This window comes from Hibiscus syriacus, unplaced genomic scaffold, assembly GCF_006381635.1.
Source record: "Hibiscus syriacus cultivar Baekdansim isolate YM2019G1 unplaced genomic scaffold, ASM638163v2 tig00111151_pilon, whole genome shotgun sequence".
NCBI classification, from domain to species: domain Eukaryota; kingdom Viridiplantae; phylum Streptophyta; class Magnoliopsida; order Malvales; family Malvaceae; genus Hibiscus; species Hibiscus syriacus.
Genome location: NW_024062999.1, coordinates 524,903 through 547,945, shown reverse-complemented (window position 1 = coordinate 547,945; position 23,043 = coordinate 524,903). Strand labels below are relative to the sequence as shown.

General features: G+C 37.6%; 2 pseudogenes; both read left to right on the top strand.

The window, feature by feature from the left end:
• The first annotated feature begins 501 nt into the window (after positions 1-501).
• On the top strand, positions 502-1,766 carry LOC120154818 (annotated as a pseudogene).
• An 18,866-nt stretch (positions 1,767-20,632) lies between these two features.
• LOC120154872 lies at positions 20,633-22,659 on the top strand (annotated as a pseudogene).
• Positions 22,660-23,043: the final 384 nt, after the last annotated feature.

Sequence of the window (23,043 nt, the reverse complement as noted above, 5' to 3'; positions counted from 1 at the left end):
GTCGTAATAGCGCCCGTGACGGCCGTAATCACGGTAAATCCGAAATAATCGAAAACGCGACCGCGACCGCGATTTGAAACCCTGCCAAGCAGCATGGTTCTTTTTAATGAGTTTAATGAGTAAGGAGTCGAGTAAATGTTTTTAGCTAGCACTAATTAAGTACTGACCAACCTACGATTGACTCGCTCAATAAGTACCCTACGAGTACTATTTTTTCATTTTTCTTTGCCCATGAAACTACCCATATGGCAAATAAAAAGTAAAAGATGAAATTTACACAAAAGGGTTTTTAGGTGATGTTGTAACGTTTATAGATATCATTGGTACAACAACAATGACATCTAAGTCCAGGCAAAGTCAGGTTTAGCATGTGAACTTGCTTTTCCAAGCACTCATTTTGAGGCTGCCATATGAAAATAACGCCTAAACTATCACATGAACAATGCTTTTAAGAACTAAATTGCTTATAAATGAACTCAATTTACCTTTTTTCTTTCATCCATGGCTTCTTTTTCCCTTTATTTCCTTCTCAGGTTTCTTTCGGTCTCGTATGTCACCCTTATATCGGAATCTCGAACGATTTGAAGCTGGATAAGTTCGTTTTGCCGGTGCACTGAGATGACAGGACTAGTCTCTATGTTGCCAACATTTATAAGAGAACTCCACCATTGCAAATCCCATTTGTTGTCGACTTGAATGGGAGGTCATTGTGTGTTACTTGTGAAGAAAGCTACCTTTCGTCCACATACCGTGCCCCTCAGTGCCATTCGACTCAATGTGCTAGAGCAGGCGCTCACGATTGCCACACTTGCTCTTCTAGGGCCAGACTGGGGTGCCACAACAATATGTGCGAGCTCGTGTCGGTGAACCCCGTGATGGGCCTAACCGCCATAGGCAAGCTAGCACAAGATATTCTGTCAATTCATTCCACTCCAGTGTCTAACCTCGGTCCCCTGGTCATGATACCTCAGTTCTTATTCACTTGTGCACCATCACAAACAGTGTTACCACGGAACGTTCAAGGGGTAGCTAGATAGGGGCATTCATCGATTTCTTTATCCACTCAACTCGTCTCGTACTTTGGTTTTCCAGCTCTGCCCTGACATTCGCCTTATGTCTATCTACTAATGGGGTCATTTTCTTTGGGGGTGGCCCTTATTATATGCATCCTGGTATTGATATTTCACGCCCTTTAAGCTACACACCACTGATGATTAGTCCACAAGGAGAGTACAACATAGAAGTGAAATCAATTAAAATAAACAACAAGGACATTCCGATAAACGCAACTCTGTCATCGGTTGATAGACGAGGCCTCGGAGGCGCGAAGCTCAGCAAAATCAACCCTTACACCATTCTTCAACACTCGATCTTCAAATCAGTCACTGAAATTTTCACCAAGGAGCTCTCAGACATTCCCCTTGTAAAACCGATGGAACCATTTGGTGTTTATTTCAACTCGAAAAGTATCCAAAAAGGAAGCAGGGTCGGACCGAGGGTCCCATATATAGACCTAGCTCCATGACCAGCATGTTGTATGGAGGATTTTCGGATCGAACTCCATGGTCAAAGCTTCACCGGGAGTCTCATGCTTAGCCTTTGTTGATGGCGGACTCGGCACTCAAGCTTTGATCGTTATCGGGGCTGGCCAAATGGAGAACAATCTTCTACAATTTGATCTGGCAAGGTCAAGGCTGGGTTTTAGCTCTTCCCTGCTATTTTTCAGGACCTCTTGCAATAATTTCAACTTCACTGCTGTTCCATAACGAGAGTGAGGGAGTTCTAATTTTAACCTATTGCATATATTTTAGCTTGTGCATGAAGATAGTTTCTAGTAAGTGATGTGTACTTGTTATGACCATAGTTTAATAATTTTAATCTTATTAATTTAGTATTTTATAAATTTTAAGATAAAAATTAAATATAATGATTTGATGATTTAAATTTTTGATAAGAATATAATTTATTTTAAATAAAAATCAAACATAAATTTATAATTATTTAATAATCATATTAATATATTTAATATATTTATTTTTTAGTGAATCTATTTAATATATTTATTAATTGTTTAATAATCAAATATTACCAAAAACAAATGTCTTTCAAAGTGTGAAAAAAACTAATAGTTTATATCCTAAAACGGATATTTTCAACTAAAAAAATTCTTGTTATGATAAGGTATATAACATTGACGCCATTTTTGTCCTTGACTCGACCGCTCAATCAAATTTGTTTCTCAGAAATCGTCTTTCAACTGAAGCATGAATGGTATGTTTCTCAACGTAAGCTTTTTTTGTTTTCATCTTTTGACCCTGTCACTCCAAGTGGTGATGCTCACCTTTAGGGTCTTCTTGATCTCGATCTTTTGTTTCCACATAATCAAGATTTTCTGGGAATGCCCCAATACGGGACCTTTGAGAGTCAATATTTGATTTTGAATGATTTGATCCTCGTGCCATTCCTCAACGACCACATGCTATCATCTTGGGCAAACATAAGTGCCACCACTTGTGTTCCTTATTCTAGTTAAATAGATTAGGGACCTTCCCTTTCTATGAGGTCTTAAAAACAAATGGACACTTAAGAAGTGACCAATTTTTCTTTGGTATGGATTGAGATATCAGGAAATCTCGAGGTAAGTCGTTCCCTTTCTTGTTCAGTCCGTTGTCTATTTCTTGACTGATCATTGATGTTGACATTATCACAATATTGTGAAGAGTTTCATTCTTGGATCTTCTAATTTTCTGGTTTTTTTATTCAGAAATCTAGGGACATCTTGACTGTTTCCCATCGCTTGTATCTTTGCTTTGACTTTTATTTGTGATACTGCTTCTTTGCTTGAGGCAGAATGAGCATCGTCCACTTCAAGGACCTATTTATCGAGAGATTATCCTGTTTGAAAAATATTTTTCCTTTTTTTGTGAAAAAAGTTTGATGCATAAGTTTTTTTAAAGATGCTGCCATTTTCTTCAGGCTCACAATCAAAGAAAATTTCAAAGCAAGAGTTCATTGAATATCAAGCAAGTTAAATTCTCTTTTAATCCTTCAAAAAGTATATCTATTTGACAAGTGTAAAGATTGATGTTGATTTAAGGCTTAGGTTGTCTTGTGGAGGTAGAGTGTTTCAGGTTGATTTGGGGAGGTAATGTGTTTCAGGTTGGTTTCTTTGGTTAAGGTCTAGCTTTATTGATTCTGGTGTCCATTGATCTGATGAAGTAGCCGTTATGCTTATTTTCCGGAAATGGTCACTGGTTCTTAGCCCTCTTGAGCGCCTTTGGGTTATGCAGTGCTTTATCAAGAGATGTATAAGATCTTCTTTTGTGCAGTAGTTGACAATATTCGTATTCAAGCTGCCTTTTCAGGCTTTCAACTCGAATTCTCATTGGTTTCTAGACGTCATATAAAATTTTACGTCTTGAACCCTCATTTTATTATTTTTCCCTATCATGCATTAAAGATTTTAGAAAACTATTTTTTGCAAATAAAATTAACCCTGAGGGGCGGAATAAAATATGAAGATAGTCTCTCCACTTAGAAATCCATGTTTGATTAGAATGGACTTTTCGGGCACTAACGTAGGTTAGGGCTCACAGTTATGAAAGAAATGGATAAATAGACCCAAATAAGTGTTTAAGAGTGATCGAACCAAGAATCAACTTGTGCTGACATCTTCAATCTTGCTCTACCTGATTTAAATCTGCTTACAACCGTTTCATTTTCTTTATTTTTCTGGATCCCTCTAGACTACCCATTTTGGGGTTTTTACCCTAGAGTTCATATCTATCTCGCTATGCCATCGCATTCTTGATCTTCTTATTGAATCTGGATCTTCGAACTAGTTGTACTTCATCAACCTTGTGGTTTGAGGATTATTGAGTCACTCTCTTAAAGTATTTGATATGTTTTATTTTTCCCATTTTTTGCTTTCTTTTCTCTCTCTTCTTTGTCTCTTTTCTCTCTTTTTATTTTCTTCTTCTTTTTTCTATATATTCTCTTTTCTCTCTCTGTGTTGTCAACTTGATTTAATCTTTGAGCGCTTTGTATTTGGTCCACCTTGTGATATCTTGTTATTTCTCACTTTATTTCACCATTACTTGCCTCTGTAACAAAATCTGGCTTGATGACTTTCATTCTTGCAAGCATATTTCCTTCACCTTGCCCCCCGATGTGGAGGGTGATCCTTGGTTAGGGTTGAATCAGAAGAAAAATATTATAGGTTCAAGTGGGGACAACAAGGGATGTATACATACATATATATATATATATATAGAGATAAATGAAAGAAAGTTGTTCATCATTTCACACACGGAGATCCTTGTGAAAGAGGTATCCTCAGGGGGATGATTATTCAAGATTAACTTCATTCATATGAAAACAATGTCATTAATGCATGATATAATTATTTTATACTTATTCTTCTTACTACAAGTATTCCCCAATTATCCGAGGTTTTTTTCTTTAAAAAACTTGATCCAAAATGCCCTATCTCATTCTTTTGTAAGAATGGTTCTAGTACACACGAACACCTTGTACTTTATGCTTTTAGGTCCTATTGAGGTTGGAGATAAATGTTGGTTCTGTGTATAGGAAGGGAAATCTGAAGCCATCTATCTTGAAAAAGATAGTGTTAAGGAAAGATTAACTCTGTCTGGGAATGTAAAAGTACATGTTTGTTGTCCCGGAGAGGATAAGGGTACAAATTCAGAGCTTCAAAGGGAGGTGATATCGAGGTTCAATTTTTTGGTAACGAGCACACGCTATGTAAGGAAATGAGTAAGGGTGTTTGGCTTTGGAGGGAACACAAAAGGTCTAATCTTGCCATTTGTCAAATATCTATAATTAATGAAGTAGTAAAAAAACCTTTAATTCATTTGATATTCAGAGAATTACAAGTTTAAAACTTGATTTATTGCTCGTAACCTTAGAAAATGAAATAAGTTCAATCATCAAACTATTTTTAAAAAATAAAGAAAGAACAAAAACACGTTCAAACAGGGCAATGTTAGTGCAATAAGGCTTCATGGTGGATGCAAGAACTTTTTCCTGATTGGCACCAGAATATCTCATTACACGTTAAAGGTCAATGCCCCTGGGTCAAACAAATTCTGGACCTTGCTCTTCGGTGCCCCAAAGATCTCAATGATGTGGCTTGAATTTCAGACGGTGCTAACATCACGTCCATAACTCTCAATTCTTTTCTAGGTACGAATGGGGTGACTTCAATTTGTCTAAAAAACTTTTATCACCAGATTCTCGACGAGTTACTCCCATGATCCGTGTCACACCTCAATTTAAAGGGATAAATATTATTAATTTAAAGTATTGGATTAAATTAATAATAAGGGAAAAGTTGAGGAAAAATAGCATAATTTTACTAATTTTCTAATGTAGAGAGTTTAAAACTCCCCCATTTCATGATAATTCTGAATATGGTAAGTTTTTTTCTCTTTCTTCTTCCCCCTTTCTTCTTTTGTTTTTCTCTTTCTTCAAAAGAATTCATTGATATTTCATCACCGATCAGTCATCCGTTTATGATACTGCCAACACCAATATGTTCTTGGCATCGAAAGAAGTCAACCTGAAGTCGTGGTGTCGTTTTCGCCGCAACTGTTGAAGGAGGAGAGGAAAAAGAAGTTTGATCGTTCGCAAAGATTATTTTTCGTCGCTCTCCGCCTCTCATCGTCATGAAAGGATGCTTGCACAAGAATCCCAAGATGGCAATCTACAGATTTGGAAAATATGTTCGCCATCTGACTATTGGCGACGTCATCCGCACCCCACGCGCCGCCACATGCCGAATATGGTCGTAATCTGTAGCTTATGGAGTTTACAGAACTGGTCTAGATCGGTCCAGACCTCATGAATCAGTTCAGACTGCTTGACCAAACCATCCAATTGAGCCGACCGAGCCATCTTACCGAGCCGATCGAGTTGACCAAATCATCCGACCGAGCTGATCTAGACGCGATCGAGCCTCCTGATCGAGCCAATCGAGTTGTTGACCGACCTAATCATCGTTGGCCTTTGACTGACCGTTGACCGGACCTTGACTTTTTTCAGGATAATTTATCCAAATTTTTTGACGTCCTGAGTATGTTTTGCCAAATTTAAACCCGATAAGTTGTTTTTCAGCATCTTATCTTTCAATTAGATATATTTTTCCAGTTTAAGATCCATTTTGATGTAATTTATATTGTTATGAATCTGAGATATTTTGGGACTTCGAAATCAAGTGTGACGGCAATCGAATGAAGTTTAATTGGTTAATTAATATACATAAAAATCTAGGTAATATTTTACTACCTCTTTACATGCTTTATGGAACATGTTGATACTGGATAAATGTATGGATGTATATGATTGGTCTATTATTCATGTTTGGTTATGGATAAACTAGAACCAAATACGGTCTAAGTGATAAATTGGTTAAGACTCGATTGAATTGCACAAAGGAATTAGAAGATTGATAAGAAATAAATTTAAGGTTAATGATTAATCGATAAAAGAATTAATCATAAAATCCTTAAACTTTAATTATTATCGTTAAATGTTTTGATATCGAAAATGTTTGGAAAGGAAATTATGAAAATACCCTTATGAAGTAAAAAAGAGAATGAAATTGACCCGAATAGTGGAATTAACCTGATAATTCATTCTTGACATGATAGAACTATAGATCCACTGACTGAACTTCTAACTTGTTTGGAAGACCTGTAAATCAGTTAGAAGACTTGGAAATCGATTCCTAATCCTCGAGATCTGTAATAATAAAATAACCCTAAAAAGTTATCTTTGATCTGATAGACTCCTTATTCACTTGATAAATACTCGGTTTGTTTAGAAATATCCTGATTATCGATTTTAATTCTCTAGGCGGTAAAAGATTTAGAACTTTTGATTTTGGGATAATCACCCGATGATTAAATTACTGGAAATAATATATATATATATATTATTGAATCAAAGAAAATGATTTGAGTACCCTCGTGCTTAGAAATGAAAAAATAACCTCAAATGTTGATATAACCAAAATACCCCTAAATTTTAAAAGGACCGGAATACCTTGAACTCTAAGATGATTGAAGCAATCTCTAGTATAAAAATGACCCGACTACCCTCATGACCTAGAAATAAGTTAATGTTATTGGATAATTCTGGAAACACTTAGAAAACCTAAGTATTATATCGCCCCTAAATATTGTGGAGTATGACTCAAGTACGTCGGTCATCTTGGAGACTGTTGTAATATATAAATAAAACAAATACCATCAGAATATGTACAGTTCCTCAAGATCCGTTCAACGATGGTTCTGAAGATGATCAGTTCGAGTAGTGTTGTCAATATTAAAGTGTCTTGAAGTGCATCGATTTGAGTGGTTGACAGGTATCACAATGATGGGATTTGTTCAATTCGAGTTTACCAATATCCTGATAAATCGACATAAATCTTGAATATCGTAAATCATCATTTCACCTTTAGTGGATTAAGTTGCTAAGAATCCATTAGAAATCAAAGTGTCTGAAATACCCATGATGGCCTAAATAATGGAATAGCTATGGTTATATCTGAAATATTAATTTATTCTGATGTAAAGGTTCCTAAATACCTTTCTGATACACCTGAAATCCTAAATGGTTCTGAAGCATCAATATCTGAATGTCTGTTTAGATCCGTTAATAATTAAACCGTTTTAATAGGGACCTCGATCTTAAAATTCGATCAATTTTGCGTAAGTTCATATTTTTTATTCATGATATTTTATAAGAGCCTTTGAAAAATATCTGGATCCTCTAGTGTGTTCCCTATTGACAAAAATGTTTTCTTTGATTTATATAAAGTAAGGTTTCTGATATTTGGTTTCTGATTTTTTATATTACTATATGCTATCTAATCTGTTTTATTGGGGTACTTTCTGGGTAGGTATCTGGAGACTCCGAAGTTTAGCTAGCTGGTAAATCTTTTATGTTCTAATCATTCATATTGGACTCCTAGATCGTAGAGGTCTAGGGTAAGTCCTTATGATTGCCTATTCTGGGGTACTGTATTTGGTGTACGGTTGGAGAGAAACTCTGTATTTTAAATAAAAACCCAACTTTTGATTTCTGTTTACTGATATTACTGGTTCTATGTGAAACTGTTTTATTGGGGTACTATCTAGGTAGGTATCTAGATTCTATGAGGTTCAGCTAGCTGGTAAATCCTATATGTTTCGATCATTTATATTAGACTCCTAGATCCTAGGGGTCTAGGGTAAGTCCATATGAATGATATCATGGGGAATTTCACGTGGAGTATTCGGATGAACGACACTACAATGATTTTAAAAACCTGTTTTTACTGAAATAACTACTACTACTATTTTTAAACTATGATTACATTTTATTCTGGTTTTGAAGGAACACAGTAGACATTTATTTCAATCTCTGAACTTGGTCTTATGAATGTTTTCTCTAAGCTATTTGTCTGTTATATTAAAAAATATCAGTGGAACCTCAGCTCATCACGAAAACATGTAGATGCTTGAATCAATAAGAAAATTTTTATGCTTGTTATTTATTTGCATATCCTTCAACATCACCTGGTAGTTTTGTATTACTGAGCTTCCCAAAGCTCACTCTGTTATTCACCATTTCGGGTTAAAAGATTGATCCAGTGCAACTATTGACTTGAGTAATGGGAGTTCCTCTGCCTTTATTTATAGAGTATGACACAAGTGTAATTAGGGGGCATGTAGGTCACATTTGATTTTTATATTAAATCTGAAACTTTTATGATGAGAGGCATAAACAAATTCTATTTTATGATTTGAAAGATTTATACACTTGAATTTTTATATATTTTAATAAAAGCTTAAATTTTCTGTAATTAGGGCTCTAGTGGCCCTAATGTATAATGTATAGATGCAAATGCAAAGATGCACATACGAATGCAAAAATACAGGAATGTGAATGCAAAATGAGAGGCAAATGCAAAAAAGGAATTGTTCCCAAAGTTAGTTGTTCCTTGAACAATTCTTGAGAAACTGACAATGTCTCGACACACTAGGGAAGTGAAAATCTGGTCCATCTTCAAGTTATCCAGATCTTGCGAGCGTTTGGGTATTGCATAATCTTTCATCAGATTTAGGCATATTGAAAAACTTCAAAGCTTTTACTTTCTCTTCTACTTTCAGAAATTTCTCGAGTTGGTTCATGACCTTCAACTATTGGCTTCAACGTCAAATCTTCTTGAGTCTAACTTTTTACTCAGTAGGTAGATGTCCAGCTTGTCTCCTTAGTATGTAGACTATCTCTTGACGCTACTCAATCAACGTAGAGAATCTTTGAAATTCTATCTAACCAATGAAAGTCATTGCTGTAGGCATTGCTGTAAGCATTGTTTTTCAAGAACCTTCTAAAAGATTAGTTATTCCAAGGATCAATACCTTTGAAGGATATGTCATGTTCATGCAAAAATACAACAAAGCACAAGACAAGACAAGATAAATTGAAATCAAGTTAGTAGAAACAAGACAAAAAGAATCAAGTTAGTTAAAATGATTATTCAAAGAAATGTAGACTTAGCAAAAATAATTAAATACAACTCAAAGCTAAGATTGAAAAATAAAGCACACAAAGGAAATTAAGAGTCTTAACCGCATGCGTTATAGTTCTCCTAGGTTATCCACATGGCTCTAGCGGGGTAGGCTTACTAAATTCTCTACATGAAGTCCAGATCTAGCAAAGGATTCCCAAGCTATCCTTATAACCTGCTAAGGTTAACAAGGACTCTGATTCTGGCCCATTATAGACTTGCAAATCAGATGCAACTTAGGGCATCACACCACTAAAAGTGTATCTCGGAACTAATATCCGGACAGACGACTTAAGATGCTTTCCAGAGGTAATTTGTCAGACCCACACGAGTAAGCCCAATGTAGGGTAAGCATTAACCAGAGAGAAATTCTTTTTACTTTTTTTTTAAATAACATAATGAACTGTAAATTTTAAAAATTCAAACTCAAAATTTCTAAATTCCAAATATAGGGTAATCAACTCATGGCTTGACTTTTGATTTGTTTTAGAAAACAAAATGTCCCCAGTAGGGTCGCCAAACTATCGTCGCCGTTTTTGCCCGGGTGAGGAAAAAACTAGTACAACTTAGGGGTTTTCTTTGAAATTATTTTGAAATGTGAGGAGTCGCCACCAACCATTTAATGTGCAATTGGAACACCATAAAATTGGTAATTTTAATAAAACATTTTTATTTTATAAAATATTGAGTTTAGGGACTACGAAAACTAGAAATCAGGTTCGGGAGTCTGTTACGCGTAGTGAAGGATTAGCACCCCCACAGTGCCCCAAATTGGTACCTAGTTTATTACCCATATTTAAAAATTGGAAATCTTGAGTTCGAACTTTATTTAATCAAAACTTTACTATGGATGCACAGTTGAAAAAGATGTTCATTTATTTAAGCCAATAGTGTTTGCCTCTAGCATGAATGCGGGAGATCAACTACTATGCCCAATAACCGGACAATGCCTTGATTTTAAGAAATCGTGATGCGGTCTTGAAAAGGATATCGACCTACTTCGGCAATCACAAGTAGTCACCCCCTGAGCATACTTACGGGAGATATGTCATGGACTCCCTAAGAAATTAACATCGCCTTAGTTTTTTTAAATATAATCAAACAATCGATTTAAAAGCCTAATTTTACTAGCTGAGTAATTTAAGGGATTTCCTACATAAATTTTTCAAATTATGTAATTAGAGAATCTAGAGGACTAAACCTAAAATGAGTCTCTAATATTAACCCTAGCTGATTTTATCAATCAATTATTGAATCGGATAATTGATTTGAGCAATGGGGCATTTTCTTGCGAAACCTCAAATCAAATCATCCCCTAAGTAAAGGACTAAGATGAAATTAAACCTAAGGTATAGGCTCTAATTGTTACCCTAATTGATTATGTTAATTCAAAATTCTAATTAAAAGTTTAAGAACTAAAATATGAGAACTCTAAAGTCTAGGGATTAAAGTGTAAAAAACTAAAGTCTAGAGACCTAAGTGTAAAAAATAAAATGTAGGGCCTATGTGTAAAATATTTAAAGTCTAAGGACATAAGTGTGAAAAACTAATCCTAAGGGATAAAATTGAAAATGTAACTAGTCTAGGGACTAAAATAAAAAAAAATAGAACAACTAGGGGGATAAAATTGCAATTAAAATAAATCAATTCAAAATTAAGGACTAAATTGAAAATTTATAGGATATTTTAGGGGTTAAATAAAAATTAATTAAATAAATAAAACATGTGACTAAATTAAAATAAATATAAAAATTCGGCATGAAATTAAATAATTAGAACAAGGACCTTAACGCAAAAAACGCAGGTAATGTAGAGGGACATGAAAAAAATTAAACCAAGAATTAGTGTTAGAAAATAAAAGTGGAAAATAGCCGAATAATGACAAAAATAAGAATAATTAAATGAAATAATAAATAAAAAAAAGGTGACCAAAATGAACACGAAGGAAACCAAATGCGCCGCGCGTGTAATTAGCGCCCCGGTTCCCAAAACGCACAACATCGGGGGAGGGAGTGCAAAACGACGTTGTTTAGCTAGGTGCCAAAACTACACCATTTTGTAATGCCTATAAGTAGGCCGATTTTTTTTTTCATTTTGCACAGAACTCTCTCTCCCCCCACTCTCATTTTTCTGGTATCTCTCTAACTGGGAGTGCCCGATGGCTGCGCCACCTGTCGATCGCCTTCGCCGTTGGCCACTGGCCACCAAACTTTCAAGGGAGCTTCATCTCGGTATGGGGAGCATGGATCCGATGTCCGTTTCACAAGATTCGACATCCTCCGCCATGAAATAAGCCAAAACCCTTCGGTTTTCAAGGCTCCAATGCGCTTCCGGCCGATGTTGGATTGAGAAGATTTTTTCAGTGTGTGGTTCACCGGTGTCTTCTTTCCCTTCTCAACGGTTGGATCGACGAACGAACCTCCCGAATGTCGGCAAAGCCTTCGACTTTTTTTCTTTCCTTTGCACTTGTTTTTGCTTGGTTCAAATGGATATGAAGATGAAAAAAAGGTGTTTGGCTTCTTTGTATTTTTTGGTTAGTTTTTAAATGGAATGAAAATAAAAAAATAAAGAAAAATAGGTGCTGGAAATGAAGTTGTATTGCCTCTTTGAAATTGAATCGGGATAGCCCTCTGCTACAAATTATGATTTTTTTTCGAGAGTCCCCGGTACAAATGTGATGTTATTGTTTTTTATAACCCAATTATATTTGTTTTTTTCTTATAGGCTGCTGATGGGGGCTTGGTACAGGTGACCAGCGGTTTAGACGTCGACACAGATGGAGGTGACAGGCGACCGACGTGTCAGGCGGTGGCAGGCGACCGACATGTCAGGAGCTGGTGCAGGTAGCAGGGCAGTTGGATTTCAAGGGATATGTCCATGCTTTTTGACATTTTTTTTGTATTTTTGTAACTTTTGTAATTTAATAATAATAATAATAAAATAAATAAAAAATGGCGATTTAATACAATTTAAAATTATTAAATATATTCATAAGATTCTATTTTAAAGAAAGTATTTTGAGGGTAAATATTGATGAGAGTATAAATGAGTCAAGGAATTGATAGAAGAAAGAATTTGAAAACAATTGTAGTCAAAAGACCAACTTGATAAAAATGCAAAGTTAAGGGACTAAATAAAAAAAGAGCACATCTTTAGTAAAAAAAAAATAACAATTGAAGTTACATTGGTATTCTATTATGGTATATTAGCACGTGGGTTAAATTTGGTAAAACCGAACTTAAAATAAATGATAAATTGAAGGAATAAGGAGATTATGAAAAATTGAAGGACTAAATTGAAAAATAAAAAAATTTGTTATCAAAAAGAGGATTTAAAAGTACACATGTATTCTACTATAGTTTAGGAGCATGTGACTCAAATTTGGTAATGCCTATAAATAGGCCAATTTTTTTGTTTTGTTTTTTTTTTCATTTTAGAACTCTTTCTCTCCTCACTCCCGTTTCTCTGGTTCTTTCTAACTGGGAGGCCAGGTGGTTGTGTCACCCGCTGGTCGCTTTTGCCAATGGTCGTTGGCCACCAAACTTTCAAGGGAGATTCATCTCGGCACGGGGAGCATGGATCCGGTGTCTGTTTCATGAGATTCGACCTCCTCCGCCGTGAAATAAGCCGAAACCCTTCGTTTTTCAAGGCTCAAATCTGCCTCTGGCCGCCATTGGATCAAGATGATTTTTTAGTTTGTGGTTCACCGGTGTCTTCTTTCACTTCAACGGTTGGATCGGCGAACGAACCTCCCGAACGCCGGCGAAGCCTCCGACCGTTAGGTAAAATCCCTCCTCTCTCTTCAATTTTTTTCGTTCCTTTGCACTTTTTTTTGCTTGGTTCGAATGTATATGAAGATGAAAAAAGGTTTTTGGTTTCTTTGTATTTTTTGGTTAGTTTTCGAATGGAATGCAAATAAAAAATAAAGAAAAATAGCTATTGGAAATGAAGTTGTATTGCCTCTTTGATATTGAATCGGGAGAGCCCTTTGCTACAAATGCGATTTTTTTTCGAGAGCCTCCGTTAAAAATATGTAGTTGAGGATTTTTTTTATAACCCAATTACTTTTGTTTTTTCTTGCAGGCTGCTGATGGGAGCTTGGTACAGGTGACCGACGGGTTAGAAGTCGGCACAGATGGCGGTGGCAGGCGACCGACGTGTTAGGCACTGGTGCAGGTAGCAGGGCAACTGGATTTCACGGGATATGTCCATGCTTTTTGACATTTTTTTTGTATTTTTGTAACTTTTGTAATTTAATAATAATAATAATAATAATAAATAAATAAATAAATAAATGATGATTTAATACAATCTAAAATTATGAAATATATTCATAATATTATATTTTAAAGAAAGTATTTTGAGAGTAAATATTGATGAGAGTATAAATAAGTCAAGGAATTGATGAGAAGAAAGCATTTTGGAAAAAATTGTAGTCAAAAGACTAACTTGTTTAAAATGTAAAGTTAAAGGACTAAATAAAAAGAGAGTAAATGTTTAGTTAAAAAAATAACAATTGAAGTTACATAGGCATTCTATTATGGTATATTAGCATGTGGTTGGTAAAAACGAACATAAAATAAATGATAAATTGAAGGAATAAGAAGATTATGAAAAATTGAAGGACTAAATTGAAAAATAAAAAATTTGTTATAAAAAATAGGAATTGAAAGTACACATGTATTCTACTATGGCTTAGGAGCATATGACTCAAATTTGGTAAAAAAAAGACTTGAAATAAATGACGAATTGAAGAAATAAATGACGAATTGAAGAAATAAAAAGATTATGAAAAATTGAAGGACTAAATTGAAAAATAAAAAATTTGTTATCGAAAAAAATAATTGAAAGTACACATGTATTCTACTATGGTTTAGGAACAAGTGGTTCAAATTTGATAAAAAAAATGGACTTAAAATGAAGGAGGAATTGAAAAAATAATGGAATCAGAGACTAAATCGTAAAACTATCAAAATACTTAGTCAATTTTTTTTTTGTTTTTTGAGTAACTTGAAAATTTAAAATTTAAACTGGACTCAAAAACCGAATTTATAATTTAAGTTGGCTTGAATAATTCAAATAACTCGACTCAAATAAATCGAAATTAAAAAAAATGAATTTTTCAAATTGAGACGAGATTTGCTCTCCTTATTTATAATATCAGTATTAAAGACACCCCAAATACCGAAAGCTAAGATCATTGATTGCACTGCAATTGTTTCCGATCTCTGGTTTATAATTGACGCCAGACAGAATAATGATTATCCTGCAAGCGCTCCAACAGATGATTCACAAGAGAAAATTTGCCCAAAAAAAACCAGAGAAAAAAGTCTCTAGGGTTTAATAAAATATTATAAATTCAAACAATGCCAAAATCAGTCCACAAGCTGGACTATTATAGCCAAAAATCGTCTTTATTCGAATTTTGCCAAAAATAGCAAAATCCCGAAAATCACTCTAAATTGAAATTCGAAATAAAATAAGCAATCTCCAAACAAATCTGGCCTAAATCGGATTTAAATTGACTTCCTAATTGACAATCGAAATATTACCATAAATAGTAAAAATTATCTAAATCTAGTGATTCGAAGGGGAAAACGGCATAATTTGAGGTTGAAAAAAAGGCCACATGGAGCGTAGCTCGATGTGGAGAGCGTGCGCGTCGAAAAGAGCTTTCTGGATTGGGGTCTTATGCGCGATTCTGACGCCTGTCACAATCAATTCCCGCCTTTGCACTGATCTTCCAATTCATGGTATCTCAGCGCCATCAAGGTGCAATCTGACAGCTCAGCATCATCTGTCTCGGATCCCCCTGTATCAGTCACCTCGGGTTGGAAAGAACTCGTCCTCGAGTTCAGAGTAGTGTCATCAGAATCCACAAAACAATGACTCAGGTGCTTCACATTAAAGACATCAGAAGTCTTCAAGTGGCTGGGAAGGCGCAACCTGTAAGCATTATCATTGATCTTCTGCACGACCTCACAAGGTCCAATCTTCCGATCCTTAAGCTTATTATAATCACCAACAGGAAAACGATCACGAGTTAATACAGCCCAAACAAAATCACCAACATAAAAAAGTACCTAACGACGATGATTGTCGACCCGAGTCTTGTACTTGGTATTGCTCTCATGAATGGTTTGTTTCACCTGCTCATGGATACCCCGAAGATACTTTGCCATCTCATCTGCTTTAGGACTGAAATGACCTATACGTGGAATAGGGGCTAAGTCCAGCATCCCGTATGGGTTCTGACCATAGACAATCTCAAATGGGCTTAAACCTGTGGTTCTATTTTTTGATCTGTTGTAGGCAAATTCTGCCTAAGGCAATGCCAAATCCCACTGCTTCAGCTTCGTTCCTACCAAACACCTCAAAAGGTTTCCCAAACTTCGGTTCACCACCTCGGTCTGGCCATCCGTCTGGGGTGATAGGCGCTACTGAAATTCAACTGCGTTCCCAGTTTCCCCCACAGTCTCTTCCAGAAATGACTGATGAACTTAGTATCACGATCTGAAGTGTTGGATCGAGGAACACCATGTAAACGCACAATCTCCTTGAAATATAGATGGTTAATCCGGTCAGCATCCATAGTCTTTATGCAAGCTACAAAATGAGCCATCTTGGAAAACCTGTCAACCACAACAAAGATAGAATCCGAGGCCCTTTGGGTGCGGGGTAAGCCTAGTACAAAATCCATGCTGACATCGAACCAAGGAGCTTCAGGAACAGGTAAGGGAGTGTACAAGCCTGCATTGGTGAGAACTCTCTTAGACCGCTGACACACATAACAACGGTCCACATAATGGGCCACATCACTAGTCAACTTGGGCCAATAAAAGTCAGAAGAGATAAGGGCCAAGGTCTTATCTCGGCCAAAGTGTCCCTCATTATGGAGTTCACTTATAATTTGATGCCTCAATGAACAATCTAGAATGCACAACTGTAATCCACGAAATAGATACCTATTATGCAAAACAAAATCATGACGGTGACCCTCAGTTACCTCTTGAAATATCCTTCCAAAGGAAGGATCAGCTGTGAACGTCTCAAAGCCTGCAACTTTAGTACTCATGGTGGTGAGAAGTAAGGTACGACGGCTCAGGGCATCTGTGGCGCGGTTCAAACTCCCTGCTTGGTGCCTCAGCGTAAAAGTGAATTCTTGCAAGTATGCCACCCACTTGGCATGACGTTTACTCAGCTTGTGTTGTCCATTGATGTACTCCAAGGCCTCATGATCGGTAAACAGAATAAACTCCTTCTGTATTAGGTAGTGACGCCAATGCTTCAGGGACTGAACTATGACATAGAACTCCAGATCATAAGTGGAATAATTTTTCTTTGATCCCGATAGTTTTTCACTGAAAAAAGCAACCGGACGAACTGCCTGACTCAGAACACCACCAATGCCACAATTTACCTCGAACACTTTGTCAAACTCTGGAAGTGCCAAAACTGGAGCCTCGGTCATCTTCTGCTTGACCAGTTGAAAACTGGCCTCTGCCTCCTCAGACCACTGGAAATCACGCCCCTTGAGGCACTCCGTGATAGGGGCGATCAGAGTACTGAAATTTCTAATGAATCGGCGGTAAAAAGACGCCAAGCCATGGAAACTTCGGATGTCATGTAAGGTCTTTGGTCTGGGCCACTCCAAGACTGCATCTACCTTTGACTGATCTGCATATACACCATCAGTAGACACAACAAAACCAAGAAAAGTCACAGAAGTAGTGAAGAAAGAACACTTCTTTTGATTGACAAACAAGCACTCCGTTTTCAGCATCTCAAAAACAGCACGGAGGTGATCGAAGTGTGAAGTCCATGTTGGACTATAAACGAGGATATCATCGAAGTAAACTACAACAAATTTCCCATAAAAGGCCGCAAGACCTGATGCATAAATCTCATGAACGTACTGGACGCATTGGATAGCCCGAAAGGCATGACCATCCACTCATACAACCCTTGTGGCGTTTTAAACGCCGTCTTCCACTCATCTCCAGGTCTTATTCTGATTTGGTGGTAACCGCTCTTAAGGTCAATTTTTGAGAAGACCTTAGAACCAGATAGTTGATCCAACATATCATCTAGACGGGGAATTGGAAACCGATACTTAACTGTAATTCTGTTGATCGCTCGGCTGTCAACACACATACGCCAAGAACCATCTTTCTTTGGCACTAGCAGAGCAGAGACTGCACATGAGCTCATACTCTCTCGGATATAGCCCCTCTCCAATAACTCTTCCACCTGTCGCTGTAACTCTTCAGCCTCCTTGGGACTGAGGCGATATGCTGGTCGATTTGGCAAACTTGACCCAGGAACAAGGTCAATTTGATGCTGAATATCCCTTATAGGTGGTAGCCCAGGAGGAAGATCCTCTGGCATCAAGTTAGAGAATTCTGCTAGCAGCCGCTGCACTTCTACTGGTAAATCTGCATCCACGTCTACTGCATTGTTCTCGCAAGGTAGTAAGGCATAGACCACGTCGCCATGCTCAATCTCATCTAAAAACCTGGACATAGAAAGCAGAGTAATATTATGGGTTACTGGGTAGGAGTGAGTCCTTCCCGCCGGGGTGCCAACACAATCTTTTTTCCCTTGATGCTAAGGGAATATGTATTCTTCCATCCATCATGAATGACACTGCGATCATACTGCCAGGGTCGACCCAACAATATATGACACGTATCTATAGACACAACATCACACCAGGCATTATCAAAATATTTTCTACCAATTGAAAAAGACACAAGGCATCGCCTATCAACTGTTACCTCACTGCCTTTATTTAGCCATGACAACTTGTATGGATTAGGATGACGGTCCGTCTTCAACTGCAATTTCTGGACAACCTCCTCGGACACTACATTCTCACAACTGCCGCTGTCAATGATCATTTTGCAGACTTTATCTGCAACTGTGCAGGTCGTGTGGAAAATATTGGTTCTCAACCAATCGTCCCCTGAATCGCCCTTGGGAGTAAGTAGACTCTTGCGAACGACCAGAGTCTCATGACCATCTCCATACAACACATCATCAGTCTCATCATCGTCATACACGGGTTCGCCAATCTCCTCAGTCTCGTCTTCCGCGTTTTCCTCAATCAACAATTTTTTTCCCTTTTGACTAGCAGGCTTCCTGCAATCAGTCGCCCTATGCCCTTTTTCACCACAACGAAAACATCTAATAGTAGGGTTAGAATTACCTTGCGGTGGCTGTTGAGCAGGACGGGAATCCTGAGGACGAACTGGTCGACTGTTGTGATCGTTCCTGATCATTGGTCTCCTGTTTTGCTATTTTTCAACAGCGACGCTGGTAAGATTCCGAAACACTCCACAGTGAATGAAGGCTGAGGACATCTTGTAAGGGCTGGCGTAAACCCCCCAAATACCGCGCCACCATTTGCTCCTCCGTCTCAGATAAATCGTTTCGTGCGACCAATTGGTAAAACTCCTCCGTGTAATCATCGACTGATCGTGCGCCCTGCCTCAACGCATGAAGTCGCTGAAACAAGGTTTGCGTGTAGCCGAAGGGAAGGAAGTGACCCTTCATCTTCTTCTTCATCTTCTCCCAATCAATAATCTTGGCCTTGCCCTGTCTTTCTCGTGAACGTCGCAACTGTTCCCACCACGCAGATGCTCTGCCCTTGAGTTTGATGGCGATCAGTTTCACTTTCACACGATCGGGGATTTCCTTATATTCAAAAATACGCTCTACTTCATTAATCCAATCCACGAATCCCTCAGCCTGTAACGTACCAGAAAACTCAGGGAGATCGACTCGAAAACCGAGGTCTCCATGACGCTCTTCCCGACCACGGTGTTCCCGGAATAGAGCACGATTGCGATATGGGTTTTCGAAAGCGGAATTGGTATCGTGATCAGAGGCCTCACGATCCTCGAAATCCTGCGCCGCCAGGCGCTGGGTTAATTCTGCGACTTGCCTCTGTAAATCCGCAATCATCACATCCTAAACGTTGTGATCATGGCGTTGGGCTTCCTCATTCGGAACCTGCTCACGACGACCACGACGACGACCTCCAACCATTGAAACTGGTGAAATTTCTCAGGAAGATGTTGAAGCTCTGACACCAACTGACGCCAGACAGAATAGTGATTATCCTGCAAGCGCTCCAACAGATGATTCACAAGAGAAAATTCGCCCAAAAAAAAAACCCAGAGAAAAAAAGTCTCTAGGGTTTAATAAAATATTATAAATTCAAACAATTCCAAAATCACTCCACAAGCCGGACTGTTATAGCCAAAAATCGTCTTTATTCGAATTTTGCCAAAAATAGCAAAATCCCGAAAATCACTCTAAATTGAAATTCGAAATAAAATAAGCAATCTCCAAAAATATCCGGCCTAAATCGGATTTAAATTGACTTCCTAATTGACAATCGAAATATTACCATAAATAGTAAAAATTATCTAAATCTAGTGATTCGGAGGGGAAAACGGCAGAATTTGAGGTTGAAAAAAAGGCCACATGGAGCGTAGCTCGATGTGGAGAGCGTGCGCGTCGAAAAGAGCTTTTCGGATTGGGGTCTTATGCGCGATTCTGACACCTGTCACAATCAATTCCCACCTTTGCACTGATCTGCCAATTCATGGTATCTCAACGCCATCAAGGTGCAATCTGACAGCTCAGCATCATCTGTCTCGGATCCCTTCATCAATAATCCAATGTCTTGACTCACATCACATCACATTCTTGCCAACTTGCCTCCACTCAACATCCGAATTTTGAGCGCTATCTAAATAATTTTGTTGGAACAAACCATTGAACTACATCTGTCGTCTTTGCCTAATCTTAATCTGCAAAAAGACAGCTATACTAACATCACCATTCATAAATACTCCTGCATACAGTGTAGCAAAGGAGAAGAGTCAATCAGACATGGAATTTCATTACTTTCGAGAATGATAACCGACAAGCCACCCGACACAAGACTTGTAACAACACTGATTTGTCTTGTACCTTGGTTCTCTCCTTCGAATAGAATGTACAGATAAATGAAGTCAATACTCACTGTAACATGAAACACAAAACATGGCGAAAAGCTCGGACTTCGGAGCTTTCATTGAGAACTTTACTCTCCAACCAAGCTCTTCACAGCACCAGCTCCCCTTGAGTGGCCTCACCTTTGCGGTTAAAGACATGTTCGTCACTGCTTTTATCCATTTTATACTAGTTTTTTAGCATCTTAATGCTTTGTATGTCTGAAGTCTAATTGATTTTAAGTTCATTGGAACTACATTTGACATAGAGGGATATACCACTGGCTTCGGAAACCCTGATTGGGCCGGGACACATTCCGCCGCTAAATCTACAGTGCTGGTAGTGACAGACCTCCTAACGGCAGGTGCAACTTGTCATGGAAAAACCATCATGGATGAAATGGCTTACTGGTTAGAATTTTGATAAGATTTTTATGACTGCATATATATATGTGTACTTCATAATACTTGTATGTGTAATTTTTTCTTATTCTGCATGTATGGGGTAAATAAACATTACGGCACTCCGACGAATCCTTGTGCACCAGATAGGGTGCCCGGAGGATCTTCCAGCGGCTCTGCGGTTGCAGTAGCTGCGATGCTAGTGGATTTCTCCCTTGGTGATTATTTCCGTTGCAGAATGAGATGTCTTTGACTATGTATCCTCCTTAAAGTGAACGACCTTTTATTTTCTAAAACAGGAACTGACACTGGAGCAAATGTAAGAGTCCCTGCATCATACTGTGGATATCTCTGATTTCGGCCTTCGCTCAGTGCCATCTCTACTGTAGGAGTTGTTCCTATGTCACAGAGTTTTGATACTGTGGGTAAGGGATAAATGTAACTAGACCAACTAATAAAATACTTTGATCTATACTTTTATGTCATAACCACATAGCTGTTAGGGCCTTCATCTGGCTTCATTTTTTTATCCCAAAAATTCATATTTAGGTTGGTTTGCTCGGGATCTTATGATTTTAAACCACGTTGGACGTGTTCTTCTGCATTACCTGATGTCGATCCTATCAAACCGAGTCAGATTATTATTGCAGACGATTGTTTTCGCTCGTCTAATGTTCCAAGCTATAGAACAGCTCAAGTTCTAGTAAAGTCAACCGAAAAGCTCTTTGGAGGTAAGTAATTCTACCGAAGACTTCCTCGGCTTGGCTCGAATGGTAACATATACGATTTTATGGGATTAAAAGTGCAGCTCAATGTGTTAAACATATTATCCTTGGAGACTATGTGAAGGACAAAGTGCCAAGTTTGCAGCATTTCATGGATAAGGGAAATGAAGACCAAGAACATACCATGCCGTCATTTGCAGCCCTTTCAAATGCAGTGAGGTTACTTCAGAGGTGCAAAAACATCTCGAAACTTTCAAAAATGAACTTTAGGTATTTAAGCATTGTTTATTTTCCTGTAGGTATGAATTTAAGAATAACCATGGTGAATGAGCCACCAAAGTGAATCCGGATTTTGGTCCAGGAATATATGAACACATATAGGACGCGATTAAAGTAACCGGAGAAAATATCAACTTCAGCCACTCTGTGCGGACAGAATTACGCGCTGCACTTACCACACTGCTTGGGGTAAGAAACATCTATTACTTCCAATGTAAAGCAGTTCTAGGCAAATCCTGTTTTCTTTCATATAAATCAATCAACTAATACGATACCTTAAGGATCATGGAATCCTTGCACTCCCAACAACACCAGAGGAACAGCCAAAAGTGCAAACAAATCCAGCTGCATCGGATATGTTCTTTTCTAGGACTTTCGGTTTATTGTTCGTTGCCAGAGCATCTGGTTTCTGTCAGGTTCGAACTTGATATGCTGTAAGTTATGTTGTTCTTTTTCCTTTTTCTTATGTGTCTATGGTAAGGTATATTGATTGGGTTATACTATCTGTTCTCTACAGGTTAGTGTACCTCTACGGATGTATGACGATGCTCCTGTGTCTATTTCCCTATTGGCAAAACATGGTTCAGATGCATTCCTGCTGAATCTTGTTGAGACTTTATATGACACCCTCCAAGAAGAAACTAGACAGCTTAAAGAATAAATTATGTCTTTGTTACGTTATCTGGCCTAGAAACAACCGTACCGGTGAATCGACGTATTAATATAATTGATGGCTTAATGCTGCAGAACACATGAGAAACTGCTACTCTGTATAATATATAGTTTAAGTTTAAACACTGCTGCTAAGCTATTGGACACAAAACTTGTTCCTGCAATTCTGTTTTTCCTAGAACCACTTTAGTATACAATACCATTAGCTGAAACACATTGAGAAAATCAATCACTATATAATCAAAGCCAATCAAATTTCTTTAGATTCAGAAATTATCAATGGAAACACCGCTGAGCCTTCGTTCCCATGCTATACAGCATTTTGAAATAGGCATCTCTCCATGATTTATTAAACAGCAATGGCCCTGCAATACTCCAAAACGCA